The sequence below is a fragment of the Felis catus genome, chromosome C1, assembly GCF_018350175.1.
Source record: "Felis catus isolate Fca126 chromosome C1, F.catus_Fca126_mat1.0, whole genome shotgun sequence".
Taxonomy (NCBI): Eukaryota; Metazoa; Chordata; class Mammalia; order Carnivora; family Felidae; genus Felis; species Felis catus.
The window spans coordinates 125,434,257-125,459,654 of NC_058375.1; the positions used below are offsets into that span (position 1 = coordinate 125,434,257).

The following is a 25,398-nucleotide window of genomic DNA, read 5'->3' on the forward strand; positions in this document are numbered from 1 at the left end:
TTAGCACAATGCATGGCACATAGCATTTAATGCTGTGAATGCATTCAGAAAACTAGAGAGTTAACTAAATCTGTACAGTAAAGGGATATTATATGATAATCCCAATGGAGATGTGTTCCTGAAATACTAATTTATCATATATTACAAAGAATGATGGGTTTATCTAATTGTATAAACTACGGTACAAATAATAAGCAGATTAATTAAAATAATTCACTCATTTTACATATGAGTGAAAGAAAATGAAATTCAGAGTTGTATACTTCTAAGGGGGACTGCACAGTGCCGCAATGGCAAGAAAAGCCACATGGGGAGAAAGTTCAAGAGTCATTCAGGAGGAGGTAATCATGCGGCTCAGGTTAGACTCTGCCAAAGCATGGTCCTCAGCAAGAGTGTGAAGCTATCCCTGGGGACTATACACCCTAATGCATAGTTCTTTTCTCAAGAGTTCAAGTGGCACATCCTCCCAATGAAGGCCACATTTATCTAAACTGCAGACAAGCCACGGAGGTGGACAGCAGGCTTGTGGAGTCCTGGGAGCACTAGGGAATCCAAACACAGCTAGCTGGTCAGTACAGTCTCCCTCCCTGCCTCTTCTACTCTGTGCAGTGTTTGGATCTGTCAAACCGACCAGGTCTGGCCTCAGATATTTTTGCTCATGGTCCTTTTCTTTGTTCTTGGAGGGGGATGAAGAAGCCCTCTGATATCTTCTGGGTGAAGAGCTGCTTATGAAATATATCATTTCAGGGGCACTTGAGTGAGTCAGTTAAGCATCTGACTGGATTTCAGCTCAGGTCATGATCTCACTGTTCATGAGTTCAAGCCCCACATCAGGTTCTGTGCTGCTAGCATAGACCCTGCTTGGGATTCTCTCTCTCTCTCTCTCTCTCTCTCTCCATCTCTCTATGATCCTTTCCTGCTCTCTCTCTCTCTCTCTCTCTCAAAATAAATAAATACATTAAAAAATATATAAGACGCTTCAGAGGTGGGCTGGTGGTTGGCATTGCTAGATGTGGAGAATGACATTGACAGCCTTTTAAGATCCAGCTGGATTGTCTGCCTATGTTTCTTTAAGATAGGCTCAGGCCCTTAAGTTACACATTTCTTTGGTCAGTAATTGTGGATAGAAATTATTTACTAAAACACAAAATAATTGGCAGAGAGGTTACAGAGGAATTAATTATCCTCATTGTGAAACATACTTAATTCAAGAGAGTGAGAGTAGAGGGCTCCTTAGCATGGAGGGTTTGCATTAAAGGACACCAACCCTCATTCCTGAAGAGCGTGCAGGACAGTTTCTGCCCTCACACCTTTTGAATGGAGGTATACAAGAGTACTCAGAACAATAATGGAACTTTTTAATGGTAAACTACAAAGAACCTTTTATACACACACACATACACATACATCTTTTTGCTAGAGAAATAAGTTCAAAGACAAATAATGTAATAAATTAGTACAACATAGATCAATTAAATGGAATATATATGTATTGGCTCTGAAAAAAGTTATTCATTCCTCTCCCTTCCTAACAGATAAACCCTATACCCTTCCTTTCAAAAACTGGTGTTAATGTTTTGCCTTGTGTCAGGCCCAGTGTTAGAAATTAGAAATAAAAGAAGGATAGACATAAAAGCTGCCCTTAAGGGGAAGTGACATAGTACAGTGGTTAAGACCTTGGAGCCAAACTGCCTAATTGTGAATACCAGCTCCACTATTTATGAGAAGTGTAGTATGGGCAATTATACAACCTCTTTGTGATTCAGGTTTCTCCTCCAAAAAATGGGCATAACAAAAATACCTACCTCATAGTATCGTTATGAAGAGTAGATGAGGAAAGTGGCATCGTCAACATGGCAAAATAAAGTGTCCTACAATCTTCCCCACAAAGAACACTGATTTCACCCATTACTCATGGACAAAATGGCCTTTGTGGATGTTTGGGAGTTCATCTGAGAAGTTCCAGCACACTGTTAGAACAAAAACAACCCAAGATTGGATACACTGATGAGGATAAGAGGTACGGTTTCACTTTCTCCGTGTTTCCCCTGCCACCAGGTAGCACAGCACAATGCTAAGAGAGAACTTCTTGGCCTGTGATACCTCCCACAGGAAAAAGCAAGAGCATATACATCATACATAGGTGTCCAGCTTCCTTCGCTCTGTGAGACATTGCTAAAGAGGTCCCTTTGTCTCTCACCCCTATCAGAACACTGAGTTGTGAGCTGCATAACTGGGGGACAATGAGTGGCTGAGAGGACAGCAGCCAGGACTCAGAATGAAACATATCAAGTGGATGCAGATCCCACTAACCATCAGTGACTCTTTGGGAAGCTTCACCTGTGGATCCCTCCAGCTGGCCCACAGTCATCCCCAACATTTTTTTTTATTTTTTTTCAACGTTTTTTACTTATTTTGGGACAGAGAGAGACAGAGCATGAACGGGAGAGGGGCAGAGAGAGAGGGAGACACAGAATTGGAAACAGGCTCCAGGCTGAGCCATCAGCCCAGAGCCCGACGCGGGGCTCGAACTCCCGGACCGCGAGATCGTGACCTGGCTGAAGTCGGACGCTTAACCGACTGCACCACCCAGGTGCCCCTTCCCAACATTTTGAACACCTCACCCACAACCCCCCACCCTATTTCAGTGTGCCCTGCCTTACCAATGGTGGTAAGAGGGAGCCTTTGCAGGTGGCTAGTGAGCATGTGCAAAAAGCCAGCCTGACTTTACAGGACTGAGAAAAATCACACAGACCTGAGAATATAGCATCCCCCTAAGGAAAGCAAGCAAAGGGAGCCTGTCAACAATCAGCCTTCCCTTGCAGGCATACAATCTTAAATTTAAAGTAATTGGTAAGATGGGGCACCTGGGTGGTTCAGTTGTTTAAGCATCCGACTTCAGCCCAGGTCATGATCTCACGGTTAGTGAGTTCGAGCCCTGTGTCGGGCTCTGTGCTGACAGCCCAGAGCCTGGAGCCTGCTTTGGATTCTTTGTCCCCATCTCTCTCTGCCACTCTTCTGCTTGTACTCCACACTCTGTGTCTCTTTCTCTTTCTCAAAAAAAAAAACTTTTTTTTAAAAATTAAAAAAGAAAAAGAATTACCCTTCAAAGGGAACAAGAAATGTGGAGTAGGTGTATCCACAGAAAAGATCTGAAAAAGCCTCAGAATTCCTAACAGAACTGAAAGAAGGTATTTCTCTTCCAACGCCAGTCAGTAAAGACTGGAGGAGGTAACTGCTTCTTCAAATGCAAAGATAGCAATGTAAAACTGCAAGGAAACTAAAAAATCAAGGAAACAAAAGGCACCACCATAGGAACACAATAATTCTCTAGTACTGTCCCTAAAGAAATGTAGATCTATGACTGGCCTGATGAGGAATTCAAAATACCTATTTTAAGGAAGATCAATGAGCCACAAGCAAACCCAAAAAGAAAATTTAGTGAAGTCAGGAAAACAAAACAAGGACAAAATGATAAATTTACAGAAGTGTAGAAATCATTTTTAAAAAGAACGAAACACAAATTCTGCAGCTGAAGATACAATGAATGGAGTGAAAAATGCAACAGAATGTATTGACAGCAGACTGATATGGAAGAAAGACTCTGTGGAATAGAAGACAGGTCATTCGAAATTATGAAGTCAGAAGAAACACTAAATGAAAAAGAATAAAGAAAGCCTATGTGACCTGTGGATTACTATGGAGAGAAACAATCTACACATTAGTAGAGTCTCAGGAAAAGTGAGGTAGAAAGGGAACAAAGAATATTTAAAGACATAATAAATAACTTAGAATTTCCCAACTCTGAAGAGAGTTTGGACATCGAAATTCATCCAGATAACTTATATATACCGCCATAATTTTAACTCAAAACAATCTTCTCCAAGACACATTATAATAAACTGTCTAAAATCAAAGACAAAGAGTTTTGAAAGCAGTGAGAGAAAAAAGAACTTCTCACAGACAAAGGAAACTACATAAAGTTATTAACAGATTTCTCAGCAGAAATCTTACAGTCCAGGAGGAAATAAAATGATATACTTAAAGTGCTAAAACAAAAAAGTACCAAACAAGAATATTTTAACCAGGAAGGCTGTCCTTCAGAAATGGAGACAAAAAGACTATTCAAACAACAAAAAGCTGGAGGAGTTTACCTCCACTAGACCTGCCTCATGAGAAATTCTGGAAGTGTTTCATTTCCCAGCTAAAATGAAAGGACACTAAATAGTAAATGTAAATGTAAACATATGACAATATAAAACAATATAATCAACTCAGAATACTCTAAACTGTAATATGCTGGGGCATTAATCACTTAACTATCATGTAAAGGTTAAAGGACAAAGGTATTACAAACAACTAAAGCTACTAATAATTTGTTACTGGATACATAATTTTAAAAGAGGAAAAATATGACATTAAAAAACAAAATGTAAGAAGAGGAGTAAAAAGGTAGAGTTTTTGTATGTAATTGTCAGCTTAAAATAGACTTAAATTTTTTTAATATTTATTTATTGTTGAGAGATATATACAGAGCACAAGCAGAGGCAGAGGCAGAGAGGGGGAGATACAGAATCTGAAGCAGGCTCCAGGCTCGGAGCTGTCAGCACAGAGTCCGATGTGGGGCTCAAATCCATGAACTGTGAGATCATGACCTGAGTTAGACACTTAACCAAATGAACCACCCAGGCACCCCTTAAAATAGACTCTTCTATTTATGAGATTATTTATGTAATTCTCATTGGAATCACAAAGCAAAAATCTATTGATACACAAAAGACAGAGAGAGGGAAATCAAAGAACACCACTATGGAAAACCACTGATTCACAAAAGTTCACAAAGGAACTACAAAACAGCCAGAAAACAATGAATAAAATGGCATTAGTATGTTCTTACTTATCAATAATTACTTCAAATTTAAATGGATTAAACCCTCCAATCAAAAGGCAGAGAGTAGGCTGAATGGGGAAGAAAAAATAGGGCCCAACTATATAATACCTGCAAGAGATTCATTTCAGCTTTGAAGAGACACATAGGCTCAAAATGAAGGGATGGGAAAAAGATATTCCATGAAAATGGAAACCAAAACAAAGTAGGGGGAGCTACACTTATACTAGACAAAATAGCCTTTAAATCAAAAGTCATTAAAAAAACACAAAGATGATGATTATATAATGATAAAGGAGTCAATTCATCAAGCAGATACAATAATTGTAAGTATACATGCACCCATTATCAGAGTACCAAAACATATTAAATACTAAGAGATCTAAAGGGAGAAAAAGACAATAGTCCAATAATAGTAAGAGATATCAGTACCCCAAGTTAAATAATGGATAGATCACCAGACAGAAAATCAACAAAGGAAACATTGGATTTGAAATATACTTTAGACTTTAACTGAATGAACATAATAGATATACACAGAACATTCCATATAACAGCAGCAGAACACAGTCTTCTCAAGTGTGCCCAGAACATTTCCAGACTAAATCCTATGTTAGGTCATAAAACAAATCACAGCAAATTTAAGAAGGCTTAAGTCTTAGCATCTTTTCTGACCACAATGGTATGAAACTAGAAATGAATAACAAGAGGAATGTTGAAAAATTCACAAATATGTGGAAATTAAACAATACACTCTGAAACAACCAATGAGTCAAAGAAGAAATCAAAGAGAAATTAAAAAAATATCTTGAAACACATGAAAATGAAAATACAATATACCAAAATCTATGAGATACAGCAAAAGCATTTCTAAGAGCAAAGTTTATAGTGATAAATGCCTACATTAAGAAAAAAGAAAGAGCTCAAATAAACAACCAAACTTTACACCTCGAAAAGTATTAAAAGAAGAACAAGCTAAGGCCAAAGTTAGCAGAATGTCCACACTCAAAGTCTACCCAAAGTCTTCTACAGATTTAATGCACTCTCTATCAAAATTACAATGGCACTCACAGCTAATATCATTTTGAGTGGAGAAAAACTGAGAATTTTACCCTAACATCAGGAACAAGACAAGGATATCCACTCTCACCACTTTTATTCAACATAGTACTGGAAATCCTAGCCACAATAATCACACAATAAAAAGAAATAGAAGACATTCAAATCAGTAAGGAAAAAGTAAAACTTTCACTATTTACAGATGATATGACACTATATATAGAAAAACACAAAGACTCCACAAAAAAGATTACAGAACTGAAACATGAATTAAGTAAAGTCTCAGGATATAAAATCAACATACAGAAATCTGTTGCATTTCTATACACCAGTAATGAAGCAGCATAAAGAGAAATTAAGGAATCAATCCCATTTACAATTACAACAAAAACAATAAGATACCTAGGAATAAACCTAATCAGAGAACAAAGACCTGTGTTCTGAAAACTGTAAAGCACTGATAAATTTCAACATGACACAAGGAAATAAAAAGACATTCCATGTTCATGGATTGGAAGAACAAATATTGTCAAAATGTCTATGCTACACAAAGTGATCTACACATTTCATGCACTCCCTATCAAAATACCACTAGCATTTTTCACCGAACTAGAACAAACAATCCTAAAATTTTCATGGAACTGCAAAAGACCCTGAATAACCAAAGCCATCTTGAAAAAGAAAAGCAAAGCTGGAGGCATCACAGTTCTGAACTTCAAGTTATATTACAAAGCTATAAGAATCAAAAAATATGGTAATGGCACAAAAATAAACACATAGATCAAAGGAACATAATAGGAAATCCAGAAATAAACCCATAATGATATGGTCAACTAATTTTTTTTTTTGAGACAGAGAAACACAGAGCATGAGCAGGGGAGGAGCACAGAGAGAAGGAGACACAGAATCTGAAGCAGGCTCCAGGCTCTGAGCTGTCAACACAGAGCCCGACATGGGGCTTGAACCCACAAACCATGAGATCATGACCTCAGCCGAAGTCAGATGCCCAACTAACTGAACCACCCAGGCGCCCCAGTCAATTAATCTCAACAAAGCAAGAAAGACTATTCAATGGGAAAAAGACAGTCTTTTCAACAAATGGTGTTGGGATACTGGACAGCAACACGTAAAAGAATGAAACTGGACCACTTCCTTACACCAAACACAAAAATAAATTCAAAATGGATGAAAGCCCTGAACATGAGAACCGAAGCCATAGAAATCCTAGAGCAGAATTTAGAGGCAGTAACTTCTTTGACATCAGCCATAGTAACTTCCTTCCAGATATGTCTCCTGAGGCAAGGGAAACAAAATAAAAAATAAACTCTTAGGACTACATAAAAATAAAAAGTTTCTGCACAGTGAAGGAAACAATCAACAAAACTAAAAGTCAACCTATGGAATGGGAGAAGATATTTACAAATGACATATCTGATAAAGGGCTAGTATCCAAAATGTATAAAGAACTTAAAAAACTCAATATGCAAACAATGAGTAATTCAATTTAAAAATGGGCAGAAGACATGAACAGATGTTTTTCCAAAGAAGATATCCAGATGACCAACAGACACATGAAAAGATGTTTGAAATGAAACATCACAAATCAGGCAAATGAAAACCACAAATAAGATATCATTTTATACTTGTCAGAATGGCTAAAACCAATAACACAAGAAATAACAGGTTTTGGTAAGGACATGGAGAAAAAGGAACACTCATGCACTGTTGGTGGGAATGCAAACTGGTACAGCCACTCTGGAAAACAGCACAGAGTTTCTTCAAAAACTTAAAAATAGAACTACCTTATAATCCAATAATCACACTACTAGGTATCTGCCCAAAGAATACAAAAATACTAATTCAAAGGGATACATGCACCCTGATGTTTAAAGCAACATTATCTATAGTAGCCAAATTATGGAAACAGTCCAAATATCCATCAACTGAAGAATGGATAAAGAAGATGTGGCATATATATATATATGTGTGTGTGTGTGTGTGTGTGTGTGTGTGTGTGTGTGTGTGTATAATGAACTATTACTCAGCCATAAGAAAAGAATGAAATCTCTCCATTTCCAAGGACATGGATAGAGCTAGAGAATATCATGTTAAGCAAAATAAATCAGTCAGAAAAAGACAAATGCCATATGATTTCATTCATAAGTGGAATTTAAGAAACAAAACAAACAAGCAAAGGGGAAAAAAAGAGAGAGAAAGGGAGGAAAACTAAGAAACAGACTCTTAATTATAGAGAACATTACCAGAAAGGGAGGATGGTGTGGGGATGGATTAAATAGGTGATGGGGATGAAGAAGTGCACTTGTGGTGAGCACAGAGTGATGTACAGAACTATTGAATCACTACCTTGTACACTTGAAACTAATATTACACTGTATGTTGACTAGCTGGAATATAAATAACAGCTTTTAAAAATTCCAATGACATTTTTCACAGAAATAGAAAAAAAATCCTAAAATTTGTATGGAACCACAAAAGATTCCAAATAGCCAAAGCAATCTTGAGAAAGAACAAAGCTTGAAGTATAATAGTTCCTCATTTCAAACTATATTACAAAGCTTTAATAATAAAACTTTATGGTACGGGCATAAAAACAGACACACAGACTAATGAACAGAATCAAGAGTTCAGAAATAAACCTTCCATCATACATTCAACTAATATTTGACAGAGGAGCCAGAAATACTCAATGGAGAAAAGATAGTATCTTCAATAAGTAGTACTGGGAAAGGGCGCCTGGGTGGCTCAGTTAAGCGTCCAACTTCAGCTCAGGTCATGATCTCACAGTTTGTGGGTTCCAGCCCTGTGATGGGTTCGGTGCTGACAGCTCAGAGCCTGGGGCCTCCTTCGGATTGTGTGTCTCCCTTTCTCTGTCCCTCCCCCGCTCGTGCTCTCTCTCTCTCTCTCAAAAATAAATAAATATGAAAAAAAAAATAAGTGGTACTGGGAAAACATGTTCACATGCAAAAGAATTTAATTGGACTTCATTGTTACACCACTCACAAAAATTAACTTGAAATGGATTAAAGCTTGAATGTAAAATCTTAAAACTGTAAAACTCTTAGAAGAAAATATAGTGGAAAAGTTCCTTCACATGGGTCTTGACAACGACTTTGGATATATCACCAAAAGCACAATGAAAGCAAAAATAAATGAATGGGACTACATAAAAAACTTCTGCAAAGCAAAAGAAACAACCCACAAAATGGAAAGGCAATCTGTTAGAACAGGAGAAAATGATTGCACACCGTTCATCTTATAGGAGATTAATATTCAAAATATATATGGGACTCATACAACCCAATAACAAAAAATATTTGTAATCTGATTAAAAATCACCAAAGGACTCAAATAGACATTTTTCCAAAGAAGAATATGGATGGCCAAGGGGTACATGAAGAAGTGTTCAACATCACTCATCATCAGGAAACACACATCAAAACCACAATATCATCTCACACCTGTTAGAATAGCTACTATCAAAAAAATGATAAGAAATGCTGAGAAGGATGTGGAGTAAAGGGAATTCTTGTGCACAATTCTTCTTGGTGGGAATGTAAATTGGTGCAGTCACTATCAAAAAATAATATGGTGGTTCCTTAAAAATTATATACAACAAAATAAAAAATTAAAAAATGAAATGAAATGAAATGAAATAAAATACACTACTACTATAGGATCCTGCAATTCCACTTCTGGATATTTAACTGAAGAAAAAAAGCAGTAACTCAAAAAGGCATCTGCATTTCCAGTTCATTGCACAGTATTTACAGTAGCTAAGACATGGAGACAAACTAAGAGTCTGACAATGAATAAAGGGATAAATAAGATGTGGTATATATTTACCAGGGAATGTTATTCAGCCTTAGAAAGAAGGAAACCTGCTATTGGCAACAACATGGATGGATGCTGAAGGTGTTAATTCTAAGTGAAATGTCAGAGAAAAACACTGAATGATCTCATTTATCTGTGGAATCAAGAAAAAATAAGCTGAACTCATAGAAAAACAGAAGGGTGGTTGACAGAGTCTGAGGGGTGAAGGAAATGGGGAAATGTTGGTCAAAGAGTACAATCTTGCCATTAGAAGATGAAGTTCTGGGGATCTAAAGTATACCAACGTGACTACAGTTAATAATACTGTATTATATACATGAAAGTTGCTAACACAGTAAATCTCACATGTGCTCAACACACACACACACATACACACAGGTGAAGGAAATGTTAACTAACCCTACTGTGGTAATTGTTTTACAAAGTATGTGTATCAAATCATGTTGTACACCTTAAACTTACAGAATGTTATATCTTGATTACATTTCAATAAAGCTGGAAATAACAAGGAACGAAGATTCACTGAGTTAGTATTGTTAAGTACTCAAGAGTTAAAATGTATTAAGTGTTTTTAAATAAGTAAAATAAAAGCACATACGGTTAAGGGGCAAAAGAGACACGTAACCAAGCAATTCGAGCAATGTGAAAAGTGCTGTGATCGAGGTGTGTTCTAGAAGCCAAAGAGGGAAGAGACAAGCCCTGAAGGGAAGGTCAGGAAACACTCCTCAGAGATGAGGAGGAAGATGGTCCTAAACCTGAATTCTGCAGGATAAGCAGAAATCCTCTGGAGAGACCAAAGAGGAAGCAGAGACTCTAATATCCAGGCCTCTCAGTTTCCCTTCTTAGTTTATCTGGTATCTCCACCTTCTAGGTCCTCTCAGGCCTGGGAAAGAGACAAACCCCGAAGCAAGAAGTACTCTCAGCTGGGCTGAAAGAGGAAAGCTCTGGAGTTTTACTTTCAAAACCTCCTCCCTGATTGGTCAGTCCTCAGACAACTGGTCAGCCGCCCCCTAATTGCCATCATGTTTCACATGTGACCAGTGTGACTGGGCCAATTTCAACCAGAGGCGTGCTGCATTGGTGATCCCCACAGAGCCTACAGAACAGCTGTTTGCTCTAAGTCTGAAGAGCCCCACGCTGTAGGAGTGAAAAGTAGAGCAGTGTCTGGAGGGTGGAGGAAGGGGAGCCCTCCGTGAATTCTAGCCTTCTTTGGCTGTCCCTGAAGAGCTTTCTTCCAAAGAACCGAAGCCCAGCCTGAAACACCAGGTCTGATGGGTACAGGACAGTGGGATCAGAAACCTCCTCTTTCACCCTAATCCTCCTGGCTGTGTGTCCGTGTGAAGAGAATTTTCCAGACTAAGCAACAACAGCAGGATCTTACTTCCTATTCTGAAGCCTCAGAGGTAAGAAGACTCTGGCTTTTCTTCTTTGCAGAATTTTGTTAATGTTTATTTATTTTTGAGAGAGAGAGCAGAGAAGGGGCAGGGAGAGAGAGAGAGGGAGAAAGAGGATCCAAAGTGGGCTCTGTGCTGGCAGCAGAGAGCCCAATATGGGGTTTGAACTTACAAACCAAGAGATCATAACATGAGCTGAAGTCAGATGCTAACCAACTGAGCCACCCAGCCCCGCCCCCCCCCCGAATTTTTTTGAGCTTTTATTGAGAGAGAGAGAGAGAGAGAGAGAGAGAGAGAGAGAGAGAGAGAGAATCTCAGGCTTGATATTGTCAGCGTGGAGCCCAACATGGGGCTCGATCTCACAACTGTGAGCTCATGACCTGAGCCGAAATCCAGAGTCAGACAACTGACTGAGCCACCCAGGAGCCCCTGCAGCAGAATATTTTAACAAGGCCTGTGGGCAATCTCCGTTCCATTCCCTACCTGGGTGTGACTCTTCCACCTACCATATTTCCCCATTTATGCCAAGTGGCTTCTGTTGTAACAATCTCTACACAAGTTAACTGATGTCCCAAAGCAGCAGATATAGGGGGACAGGTGGGTAAGTAAAAACAAAACAAACAGAAAAGCCTGCCTATCAGTGCTTGGCTTTATCTCCAAGAGACCAGTTCCCAGAGCTCAGGTAGTGGGCAGACATCAAGAAGAAGTAATACCAGATTAATGTTCATGTAGAATTTATCTGTTATATAGCTGCATGTTAGTACCTGCTGACTATACTTAAGGAATGTTTGGCCTTGGGTGCTATAGATTTATAGGATTCCCATACCCCTACAAGGGGAAGGGTTCTTTTATACCAACTATTTACTGAGTTCCTCAAGTATGTGTGCAGCACGAATTAATGACTATAGCATTAGTAGCTTGGTTCTATGTAGCCCTGGGATATCCACTTTTTTTAAAAAATTTATTTATTTTGAGAGAGCGAGAGGGAGAGAGCGAGAATCTCATGCAGGCTCTGCACTGTCAGCACAGAGCCCAACATGGGGCTCAATCTCACAACTGTGAGATCATGACCTGAGCCAAAATCGATAGTCCAGTGCTCAACCTACTGAGCCACCTAAGGCTCCCCACTCACTTTTTTTGGTTTGTTTTTAAATTTTTTTAAACGTTTATTTTTGAGAGAGAGAGACAGAGAGACAGAGAGTGAGCAGGGGAGGGGCAGAGAGAGAGGGAGACAGAATCCAAAGCAGGCTCCAGGCTCTGAGCTGTCAGCACAGAGGCCCACGCAGGGCTTGAACTCACAAACCGCGAGATTATGACCTGAGCCGAAGTTGGACACTCAGCCGACTGGGCCACCCAGGGGCCCCTGTTTGTTTTTAAACTGAGGCAGAGTCCTAGAGAAAAGTCTCTGAAGCGCCTATCTCCCCTATCCCTGTTCTGGAAGTTGGAGAACAGCTCCATGCACAGCTGGTGCCCATCCTGTTGCATTTCCATTGGAATTTGTCTCATCAACATGTCTTGCCAACTGTAATCCCTAGTCTTATGGTTCTCAGCTGTGGTCTCCAGGAAAGCAACATCAGCATCAGCTGGGTGGGACTTGCCAGAAACACAGATTCATGGCCTTCGTGGGCCACAGCTACTCAACTCCGCTGTTGTACTGTGAAAACAGCCATAAACATTATGTAAGATGAATGAGCTTGACTGTGTTTTAATGAAACTTTATTTACAGAAATAAACAGGAGGCCACATCTGGTCCCAGGGAGGTAGTTTGCCAACCTCTGAGCATTTTATGTGGTGTTTCATCAATCAGAAACTTTATTACAGCCTGTCGCTGATCCTGGGTTCTTTTGAAGCTTGTATTCTTTGTGTGTGTTCTTTGGAAATTATATTTACCCACAATAAAGTGTAACTATTGAGTACAAATCATATCTTTTCCAAAGGCCTGGGAAGGATGTGATAGCCCCATTGTACCATGAGGAAACTGAGGCACAGGACTTGATTGGGGCTTGCCACGCTGCACAGTTAAGTGTGTTCCTTGAGCACAAAAGGCTCCATTTCTGCAAAACATGATAGAAACAGTGTCTAGTGGAGTGTGACAGTAATCCAGGACTTGTAATTACATTCAATCACACTGCTCATCCTAATCAAACTTTCCCCAGGAAACAAGTTTCACTTTCCATGATCTAGATAATTCATACTATGCTACCTCGTCTACTGGAGGGCGGGGAGCACCAACCAAGAAATAATAAAAATAGACAAAGTAGTTAATTATTGGCTTATGTATTTCCCTAGATTTTATCAACCAATGATCTATCTGGAGATCCTATTCTGTTTACAGAGCAGCTGGTACTCTTTTCTCACCATTAGTAAAGTATAAACATTTTTCAACAGGATAGGGATAGTTCTCAACTGAAGAGTTTGGGCTAATGTAATTCCTCCAAGGTCGGGGGGGAGGGTTGGGATGAAGCCTTCCAGCCAAAAACAAAATTATCAAGAAAATGAGAGACTAATGTGCCTGGGCTACTTCACTAAACACATGAGTGGAATACCATGTATTAACTATTGGTCATGGAAAAAGTGTGAAAATATGTGTAGCATTTTCTCATTGCCTTTTGAATTGGCATAAGCTATGTTATCTTAGAGTAACAAACCAAATTCAGTGGCTTAATGCAACAAGGGATTTGGGATGATGCAATTGCTTCTTTAAGGAAGCTTTCCTCCTGTTGCAACTCCGGAATCAGGTGGTTTTAATCTTGGAGCTCTGTCCCTAAAAACACAAAGCCTTGGGCAGGATCGCATGCCCAGGAAAAGACAGAGGGGTGTGTGGGATGACTACCACCTCTGCCTGCAGGTGGCCCAGAACTAGGCACATGGCTCTGTCTAGTTGCAAGGAGGCCTGTCTTCCTTATGTGTGGAAGAGAAGGAGAGCTAGATGTGAATCCAGCACTACTGGAACTCATAATTTCAAACACATTATCTCATGTATCTTTCCATAGCACCAAAGGGAGGTCTGCTGATATCTAAGCCAACCACAGCTTAGAGAAGGATTGAACAAGGACTGTTATTTAACTGAAGTACAGCACACAATGTTACGTTAGTTTCAGGTGCACAACATACTGGACGATTGTGTACATTACTTGGTGTTCACCAGGATAAATGTAGCCACCATCTGTTACAATGCAATGTAATTACAATATTGCTGACTTGAGTTTACTCCCTATACTGTACTCTTCATTTTTATGACTTACTTTATAACCAGAAGTTTGTACTTCTTAATCCCCTTTAACTATTACACCTATCCCCTCACCAGTTCTCCATATTTAAGAGTCTGGGTTTTGTTTTTTTTTGTTTGTTTGTTTTAAGTTTTTACTTTAACTCCGGTTAGCATACAGTGTAATATTAGTTTCAGGTGTACAATATAGTGATTCAACAGTTAAATACACTACCTGATGCTCATCAAGAAAAGTGCACTCTTTAATTCCCATCACTTATTTAACCTGTCTCCCCACTCACCTACCCTCTGGTAACAATCAGATTGTTCTCTATAATTAACAGTCTGTTTTTTTTTTATTGCTTTAATGTTTATTTATTTTTTGAGAGAGAGAGAATGCAAGCGGGGAAGGGGCAGAGAGAGAAAGAGGGAGACACAGAATCTGAAGCCGGCTCTAGGCTCTGAGCTGTCAGCACAGAGCCCAATGCGAGCTCAAACTCACAGACTGCAAGAACATGACCTGAGTAGAAGTCAGACGTTTGACTAACTGAGCCACCCAGGCACCCCTTAAGAGTCTATTTCTTGCTTTGTTTCTCTGCTATTTCTTCCCCTTTGCTTGTTTTGTTTCTTAAATTCCACATATGGTATCTGTCTTTGACTTATTTTGTTTAACATTATACTCTCTGGCTCCATCCATGTCATTGCAAATGGCAAGATTTCATTCTTTTTTATGGCTGAATAATATCCCATTGTATATATATGCCACATCTTTATCCATTTATCAGTTGATGGACCCTTGGACTGCTTCCATATCTTGGTTATTTTATTTATTTTAATTTATTTTAATTTTTTTTTCAACATTTATTTATTTTTGGGACAGAGAGAGACAGACCATGAATGGGGGAGGGGCAGAGAGAGAGGGAGACACAGAATCGGAAACAGGCTCCAGGCTCTGAGCCATCAGCCCAGAGCCTGACGCGGGGCTCGAACTCACGGACCGTGAGATCGTGACCTGGCTGAAGTCGGAAGCTTAACCTACTGCGCCACCCAGGCGCCCCTTTATCTTGGTTATTTTAAACAATACTGCTATACACATAGGGATGCATACATCCCTTTGAACTACTGTTCTTACAGTCTTTGGATAAAAACCCAGGAGCATGAATGCTGGATCATAGGGTAGCTCTATTTTTAACTTTTTGAGGAACCTCCATACTGTCCTCCAGAGTGGCTATACCAGTTTGCATTCCCACCAACAGTGCAAGAGGGTAGCCCTTTTTTCACATCCATGCCAATACCTGTTATTTCTTGTGTTGTTGATTTTACCCATTCTGACAGGTGTGAAGTGATATCTTGCATTTCCCTGATGATAAGTGATGTTGAACATCACCTTTGGCTATCTGGATATTTTCTTTGGAGAAATGTCTGTTCATGTCTTCTGCCCGGTTTTTAATTGGATCATTTGTGTTGGGGGTGTTGAGTTCTATAAGTTCTTTATATATTTTCATACTAACCCTTTCTTGGATATATCATTTACAATTACCTTCTCCCATTCCACAGGTTGATGTTTAGTCTTCCTGATGGTTTCTTTCACTATGCAGAAGCTTTTTATTTTGATGTAGTCCAAAGAGTTTATTTTTGCTTTTCTTTCTCTTGCCTCAGGAGACCTATCTGAAAAGAAGTTGTTACAGCCAATGTCCAAGAAGTTACTGCCTGTGTTCTCCTCTAGGATTTTTGTGGTTTCAGGTCTCATGTTTAGGTCTTTCATCCATTTTGAATTTATTTTTGCATATGGTGTAAGGAAGTGGTGCAATTTCATTCTTTTGTATGTTGTCCAGTTTTGCCAACACCATTTGTTGAAGAGGCTGTCTTTTTCCCATTGGGTACCCTTTCTTGCTTTGTCCAGCATTAATTGACCATATCATTGTGGGTTTATTTCTGGGTTTCCTATTATGGTGCATTAACCTATGTGTTTATTTTTGTGCCAGTACTGTACTGTTTTGATTACTACAGCTTTGTAATATAACTGGAAGTTCAAAACTGCGATGCCTCCGGCTTTGCTTTTCTTTTTCAAGATGGCTTGGACTATTCAGGGTCTTTTGTGGTTCCATACAATTTTAGGATTGTTCTGTGAAAAAATGCTGTTGGTATTTTGATAGGGATTGCATGAAATGTGTAGATTGCTTTGGATAGCATAGACATTTTAAGAATACTTATTCTGATCCATAAACATAGAATGTCTTTTTATTGTGTCATCTTGAAATTCTTTCATCATTGTTTTATAGTTTTCAGAATATGTACCTTTCATCTCTTTGGTTAGTTTATTGCTAGGTAGTGTTTTGGGTGCAATTGTAAATGGAAATGTTTCCTTAATTTCTCCTTTTGCCGCTTCATTTTTGGTGCATAGAAATGCATTATTGATGTGTAGAAATTTCTGTAGATTAATTTTGTATCCTGTGACTTCACTGAATTTGTGTATCAGTTCTAGCAGTTTTTGTGGAATCTTCAGGGTTTTCTATATATAGTGACATGTCATCTGCAAATAGTGAAAAGTTTTACCTCTCCATTACAGATTTGGATGCCTTTTATTTCTTTTTGTTGTATGATTGCTGTGGCTAGGACTTCCAGTACTGTGTCATATAAAAGTGGTGAAAGCGGACATCCTGGTATTGTTCCTGACTTTAGGGGAAAAGCTCTCAGTTTTTCCCCATTAAGGATGATATTAACTGTGGGTTTTTCATAGGTGGCATTTATTTATTTATTTTTTTAAGATAGCCTCTATTATGTCAAGGTATATTCCCTTTAAACCTATTTTGTTGAGGTATTCATCATGAATGGATGTTGTACTTTGTCAAATGCTTTTTTTTTTTTGCAACCGTTGAAATAATCATATGGTTCTTATCCCTTCTCCTAGTGATGTGATATATCACATTGATTAATTTATGAATATTGAACCACCCTTGTAACCCAAGAATAAATCCTTCATGGTGAATATTTTTTGATGTATTGCTGAATTTGGTTTCCTAGTATTTTATTGAGAGTTTTTGCATCTATGTTCATTAGGGATATTAGCCTATAGCTCTCTGTTTTAGTGGTGTCTTTTCTGGTTTTGGTATCAGGGTAATGCTAACCTAATGGAATGAATTTGGAAGTTTTCCTTCCTTTTCTATTTTTTGGGATAGTGTAAGAAGAATAGGTTCCAACTCTTCTGTAAATTTTAAGGAGATATAAAAAGGGGGGAGCATCTGAGTCTTAATTTCAGCTCAGGTCATGATCACAAAGTTGTGGAATCCAGCCCCATGTCCGTCTCCACGCTGAACATGGAACATGCTTGAGACTCGCTCCCCCTCGCTCCCCCTCGCTCCCCCTCGCTCCCCCTCGCTCCCCTCCCCCCTCCCCCCAATAATACAAATAGTTCAGTAGGGTTTGCCTCTGAAGCCATCTGGCTCTGGACTTTTGGTTGTTGGAAGTATTTTGATTACTGACTCAATTTATTTGCCGATTATCAGTCTGTTTAAATTTTCTATTTCCTCCTGATCTGATTTTGGTAGTTTATATACTTCTAGGAATTTATCCATTCTTCTAGGTTATTCAGGTTGTTGGAATATAGTTTTTGATAGTATTCTCTTATGATTGTAATTCTGTGGTATTGGTTATTTCTGTTCTTATTTGTGACTTATTTATTTGAGCCATTTCTTTTCTTTTTGATAAGTATGGCTAGAGGTTTATCAATTTTATTGATCCCCCCCCCCAAAGACCCAGATCCTGGTTTCACTGATCTGTTCTATTGTGTTTTTTTCCCCCCACTTTATCATTTATTTCTGCTCTAATCCTTACTGTTTCCTTCATTCTTCTGGTTTTGGACTTCATTTGTTCTTTTTGTAGCTCCTTTAGGTGAAAAGTTAGGTTGTTCATTTGAGATTTTTGTTACTTCTTGAAGTAGGCTTGCATTGCTATAAACTTCTCTCTTAGAACCACTTTTGCTATATCTCAAACGTTTTGGACCATTGGTTTTCATTTTCATTTGTTTCCATGTACTTTTTTATTTATTCTTTGATTTCTTGGTTGACCCATTCATTGTTTAGTAGCATATTATTTAACCTCCATGTATTTGTAGTCTTTCCAGATTTTTTCTTATAGTTGACTTGTAGTTTCATAGCATTGTGGTCAGAAAATATGCATGGTACAATTTTGATGTTCTTAAATTTGTTCAGGTTTGCTTTGTGGGCTAATAAGTGGTCTATTCTGGAGAATGTTCCATTTGCACTTGCAAAGAATGTATATTCTGTTTTACGATGGAATGTTCTGAGTGTATCTCTTAAGTGCATCTGGTCCAGTGTGTCACTCAAAGCCATTGTTTCCTTGTTGATTTTCTGTTTAGATGATGTGCCCATTGATAAAAATGGGGTGTTAAAATCCCCTACTATTATTATATTACTATCTATGTGTTCCTTTATGTTTGTTATTAACTATTTGATGTATTTGGGTGCTCCTATTGTTTATTTGGTATTTTAGATTCCACATATAATATGTGAAATCATATGGTATTTGTCATCTCAGTATAATGCCCTCTATGTCTATCCATATTGTCACAAATGGCAAGAAATCATTGCTTATTTTCTACGGTTGAGTAATATCCCAGTACACACACACACACACACACACACACACACACACACCCCACATCTTCGTTATCCATTCTATCGATGGACATTTAGGTTGCTCCTATAATGTCGCTATTGTAAATAAGGCAGTATACATACGGGTGCGTATGGTTTTCAAACGGGTGTTTTCATTGTTTTGGGGTGAATATCCAGTAGTGGAATTACTGGATCATACAGTATTTCTATTTACAAGGAGTGTTTCTCAATAGCCCTGACATACTGTGCATACATAATAAACACTGTCATTCCCAAACGCCTATTAAACACAGGTCCCTGATGTCCCAGTTCTTTGCACAGGCCTATTTGGGTTTTATTATGATTGCCTCTACCCTTTGTAGGATTCAGATCAGCTGAGGAATACAGACAGAAAGGGTGTCTGTGAAAGAGGGCGGCCAGCAAATTCAAACCACTAAAACCAAACACGGAAATGGAAGTGAAGATCAATCTGTCTTGAGTCTTTCCACTGTCATTGGCTCTGTCGCTCAAATATGGCACATCTACCCTTGAGAATCTCCTGTATCCCACTTCAATATCTCAGACTGAAAGATGATACTGAATAAGACCCTGAAAGACAGAAGTTCCAGGACTCCTCTTTCTTGTGCCAATCCTCTTCCCACCCACTCCTCACTGTCTAAAACATGGTTCTTTCATAAATACCATTGCCTGAGCACCTACTGTGTGCCAAGCATGGTGATAGAAGCTTTATATGTATTGTCTTACTCATTACCACAACAGCCCTATGAGGAAGAGGCTGTACTTATTTTACAGATTAGGAAACAGAATGAACTACGTTAAGTAATTCCTATACAAGTGTACACAATTAACAGGTGGTAAAGCTAAAACCTACACTCAGGTCAGATGACTCCAAAGCCAGACTGTTATATCTGTTGGATTGCATTGTTTTCCTAATTGTTGCTTTTGTAAACATTTGTCAAACATTTAGAGAGTGCCCACGTTGTTCCTGTACTTTCATGAGTATCGACAAGGCAGAGAGCTATGCCCTCCAGTTGTTCACAGTTTAAATAAATGCCACAAATGTGGTAAAAGATGTGCTTACAATCTTTGGGGATCCCTGAGGCAAAAGCTGTAATCTACCTGGAGAGGATGGAGAAGATTCAAAGAGGAGATAGAGCTGTTCTGAAGAGGAAAACCTGGCTTGGGAGGGATAGGAGAGAAGATTGTCACTAGGCACTCTTTCGTGCCTTCAAAATCAGGATCCCAATGGGACAATAGCTGACATGTGGAATTGGTGGTTAACAGGTTCCTAGTGGGGACACATAGATCACACATACTCCTGGCTAGCCACGGCTACCACAACACCACACCACACTTGGAATAGCCCTTGGTTTAAGGCCAGCAAGGCCAAGTGTCAGGACTTTGCTTAGGATTAAACTTCATTCAAGTGCCCAGAGTGAGGATGCAGCCAAGCCTGCTGAGAAAGAACTAGAACCTTGGCCTTGGGCCAGGAGTCCTTCCAAACTCCCAGGTGAAATTCATCTATAAGAGTTTTCTCTGAAGTAGAGGAAGACTGGCCCTAGAGAGGGAGGGGTATAGTGTAGTGGTCTGAAGCTGCAGTGCCCAGAGCAGCAGAAATACTACCTGGAAATTGGTTAGAAGTACAAATTCTCTTTTTTTTTTTTTAATTTTTTTTTAACGTTTATTTTTTGAGACCGAGAGAGACAGAGCATAAATGGGGGAGGGTCAGAGAGAGGGAGACAAAGAATCAGAAACAGGCTCCAGGCTCTGAGCTGTCAACACAGAGCCCGACGCGGGGCTCGAACTCACGGACCACGAGATCATGACCCGAGCTGAAGTCGCCGCTCAACTGACTGAGCCACCCAGGCGCCCCAAGAAATACAAATTCTCAAGCTCTATCCTAGACCTGCTAAATGGAAAACCTGTGTCCATTCTTACTCTGTGGTGATAATCCACTCCAAGAATTTTTTTTTCTCTCCCCAAAGACACAGGAGCTTCAGAGGCCTTCTAGGGTTGTTCATTCAACCCTTCCGTGGGCTGATGCCTCCTGCTCTGCTTCTCTAGGACCAACTAGGGCCACTTCTTTTTTTTTTTCAATATATGAAATTTAGTGTCAAAATGGTTTCCATACAACACCCAGTGCTCATCCCAAAAGGTGCCCTCCCCAATACCCATCACCCACCCTCCCCTCCCTCCCACCCCCCATCAACCCTCAGTTTGTTCTCAGTTTTTAACAGTCTCTTATGCTTTGGCTCTCTCCCACTCTAACCCCCTTTTTTTTTTCCTTCCCCTCCTCCATAGGTTTCTGTTAAGTTTCTCAGGATCCACATAAGAGTGAAAACATATGGTATCTGTCTTTCTCTGTATGGCTTATTTCACTTAGCATCACACTCTCCAGTTCCATCCACATTGCTACAAAGGGCCATATTTCGTTCTTTCTCATTGCCCTGTAGTACTCCATTGTGTATATAAACCACAATTTCTTTATCCATTCATCAGTTGATGGACATTTAGGCTCTTTCCAGAATTTGGTTATTGTTGAGAGTGCTGCTATAAACATTGGGGTACAAGTGCCCCTATGCATCAGCCCTCCTGTATCCCTTGGGTAAATTCCTAGCAGTGCTATTGCTGGGTCATAGGGTAGGTCTATTTTTAATTTTCTGAGGCACCTCCACACTGTTTTCCAGAGTGGCTGCACCAATTTGCATTCCCACCAACAGTGCAAGAGAGTTCCCGTTTCTCCACATCCTCTCCATCATCTTTAGTCTCCAGATTTGTTCATTTTAGCCACTCTGACTGGCGTGAGGTGATACCTGAGTGTGGTTTTGATTTGTATTTCCCTGATAAGGAGCGACGCTGAACATCTTTTCATGTGCCTGTTGGCCATCCGGATGTCTTCTTTAGAGAAGTGTCTATTCATGTTTTCTGCCCATTTCTTCACTGGGTTATTTGTTTTTCGGGTGTGGAGTTTGGTGAGCTCTTTATAGATTTTGGATACTAGCCCTTTGTCCGATATGTCATTTGCAAATATTTTTTCCCAGTCCGTTGGTTGACTTATAGTTTTGTTGGTTGTTTCATTTGCTGTGCAGAAGCTTTTTATCTTCATAAGGTCCCAATAATTCATTTTTGCTTTTAATTCCCTTGCCTTTGGGGATGTGTCGAGTAAGAGATTGCTATGGTTGAGGTCAGAGCAACTAGGGCCACTTCTTAAGAGCCACATATTCTCATTGGCTTCTGGAAAGTTATTACATGACCTAGAATAGAACAATTTGAGAACGAACAAAGGAACTGTTGGGTGTATCGACATGTGGCCTGATGGGTTGTTTGCTTGGAGAAGCTAGAAGGAATTGAATGGGACTGGGTCTTCAAAGGAGAGGCAAAGAGAAGAGACCTAAGACTTCTGGACTACTACTGGAAACTACTTTTGAGTTATTCGACAAGAGGACAGTCATGCTTAAGGCCTTGTGCTAGGTGCTAAAAGCAAGAGACAGAAAATATAGGCTCTCCAACAGGGAAGCTGTTGGACAACAGAGCACTTCAATTTAGCACACTGTTTGCTGAACATCTACTCTGTGCCAGGCACTATGAAAGTAAAGATGGAATGCTGAGGAGTGGTAAGAATGTAGACCCTGTAGCCAGATGGCCTGGCTTTTTATTGCCACGTAAGGTGATGTTCATCCAGTAGTAGCTACATAGCCTTTGCTTGCTCTGTGTATGGTAGCATCTCATCTTAGTGGTCAGAGTCTTGCCTCTGGTTGCCCAGTGCCTGGATCGTCCTAGTTGTTATAGCTTGTGATTATCATCCATGATGTTTCTTACTCGTGGAGTGTACTTAATGGGTTAAGTGTCTTCCGCCTCTTTCCTTATCTATAAAGCGGGAACAATAACAGTATCTACTTCAAACATTATGAGGAATAAATGAGTTAACATAAGAACTGTGCTTAGAACAGTGCCCAGTGCATAAGTTCTTAATGAACATTAGCCATCATAATTCTTTTCTCCCAAAGCAGAAATTGTGCCTGAGCAAAGTCCAGCTTTCCCAGAGTTAAGATGTCCAGAAAGAGTGGCCTGAGTTGCTAAAAGCAGAAACTTGCTTCCCATAGTGACTTAATTCCAGGGCTCAACACCCACAATCAACTGAGAGCAGCAGGAGGTAGCTGGATGGCCACATGGTGGGAATGATGACACCATTGCCTATCTCCAGCCAAAACAGAGCCCCTGCACATGCAGACAACTTTGCTGTCCTCCAGAACATGCAGATGTTTTGGCCCAAGTGCTGGAACAGGCTCTTGGAGCCCATTCAAATGTGGAGAAATATTTAGATCCAATTGAAACCACTCCAGATTGTTGGCTCTTATTTTAGATAAACAGGATAAGCAAACTTGGCCTAAATGAGAACTGGTAATAAATACTCTCTTTTTCTGTTTTCTACTTCTTTAAAGTCAAATGCTCCAAGTCTAAAGGTCTCATGGGGAAATGAGCTTGTTTTTATTTGGTTAATAACTGAAATTCTTTACATTATGTAGACCTTTCACATATGTGCAATGTTCACAATACAGCTAAGAAGAAATTAGGACAGGTGGACTTAACCCTCATACTAGACAATTGGAAATCAAGGCTGTGTGAGTGTAGTTTTGTCTTGATGCTTTGACCATTTCCAGTGAGGGACAATGTGTATGAACCCATCAATCTCAAAATGTATAGCCCTTCCTCTTCACCAACCAGTTGGATCCCTCTTTCAGTATATTACTTTGCCAAACACTCACCTACCACAGATTGGGTTGAAGGTACCCCATAGGCACAGACCTCCACACACATCATCAGTAAACATGTGGCCTCAGGCAAGGAGCAGAGTGACTCATTCTAGCAAAGACTGAAGATCCCTAGCCATTCTCTCACCACGACCTCCCTTCCACACCAACCATTGAATGCTGCTTCTACACATGTTCTCATACCTCTGGTGACAAAAGAGAGAGTTAGGTTTATATCTTCTGTCTCCTAAAATAGGCATTTGAGAATGGGGAAGAATGATTTTTTTTTTAATATTTAAAGGAACTACACATTTTTCTGGAGTAAGTCAACTTCGTATACAAACAGAACAATAGGCAAGTATTAAAATGAGAAAGGAGTTAATGTACTGTGCACTTTTCAAAGCAGACAAGGGCAGGAAGATACCACAATCAAGGAGAAAATGAACTATACAAAGTACAAATGTACAACTATATTAATGTTTTGGGGCTCCAATCTACCAAAGTAAGCTCTATTTCTTTACAAAAGTGAATAAGCAAATTAAACCTTTCCATTATATGAAGTCATGAAATCAACTAAGACACCAAAGTACTTTTATTGTGTAACACTCTTCTAAATTTAGGCCAGTGAGCACCAACACTATTTCGTTAGGCAATTAGACAACAATTTAACAAGAGGTGCCTAGTATGTATAACTTGATATTGGTGCTTCTCCACTGCAGCCAGGGAAGGACCCACTGAGACCATACAGTGCCTCTCTATAAGCAGTCCAATCGGGCATCCAGTTGTACCACATGATGGCATGAGAACAGGAGGATGGCCAAGGACCATCAGTTCTTTCCAAATATGTGTAATTCTTCTTGGTCTTCGGATATCACACTAAGCACTGATCCAGGCCCTCCATCATCCCTTTCTCCTGCCCTGACCAGCCTCCAGCCTTTCTCTTTGCCTTGAATGGACCTTGGCCAGATTAATTTTCCTAAACCAGACATGGGTAAACCAATGGTAGCAGCCAAGCTCCTCTGCCCCAGGGAGTGCCCCATTTGCACACTTTGGCCCTGCTACCTCTCAGCCATACCAACCATTGCTCCCTAGAAAAATCTGCCACTGCACCTAGAACAGTTTTGATGTGACTGTTCTATCTACCTTCATCCACCTGAGAATACCTGGCCACCTTCTCCCCACTTTCTCCAAGTTCCTTAAATTCCAGTTCTTGACTCCTCTAGTCTAAAGGGCTCTCCTTTTCCAACTTCTAATAGCAATAGAACTTGCCATGGCTCTATTTGCCACCATGCAGAAGGAAAAAATTGTGCAGAAGAGTAAAGCCAGTGCACAGAGAGAAGCTGAAATAGGAAGTGGTTTTTATGTATGAATCTAAGGATCTTTCAGTCCTTTCTGAAATTAGGCAAATTGATCATTTTTTATACATCCCTCCAACCACAATAGCTAAAATAAAAAATAAAAACAGTTTTAACAGAAGACAAAACTAATGTTGGCAAGAGGATTAAGCAAATGGAACTCTCATATACTGCTAGTAGGAGAGTAAATTCCTCCATCTTTTTGAGAAAACAACTAAAGTTTAGCATACCCTTGCTCCATGAGCTGGCAATTC

At 39.6% G+C, this 25,398-nt stretch overlaps 1 long non-coding RNA gene across 1 annotated transcript in view; it reads left to right on the plus strand.

Moving 5' to 3' along the window:
- The first annotated feature begins 10,758 nt into the window (after positions 1-10,758).
- Positions 10,759-25,398, plus strand: part of LOC123379124 — a 69,159-nt gene continuing 54,519 nt past the window's right edge. The window contains exon 1 of the long non-coding RNA XR_006583138.1: positions 10,759-11,202. This is a non-coding gene — a long non-coding RNA (uncharacterized LOC123379124). The remainder of the gene's footprint in view (positions 11,203-25,398) is intronic.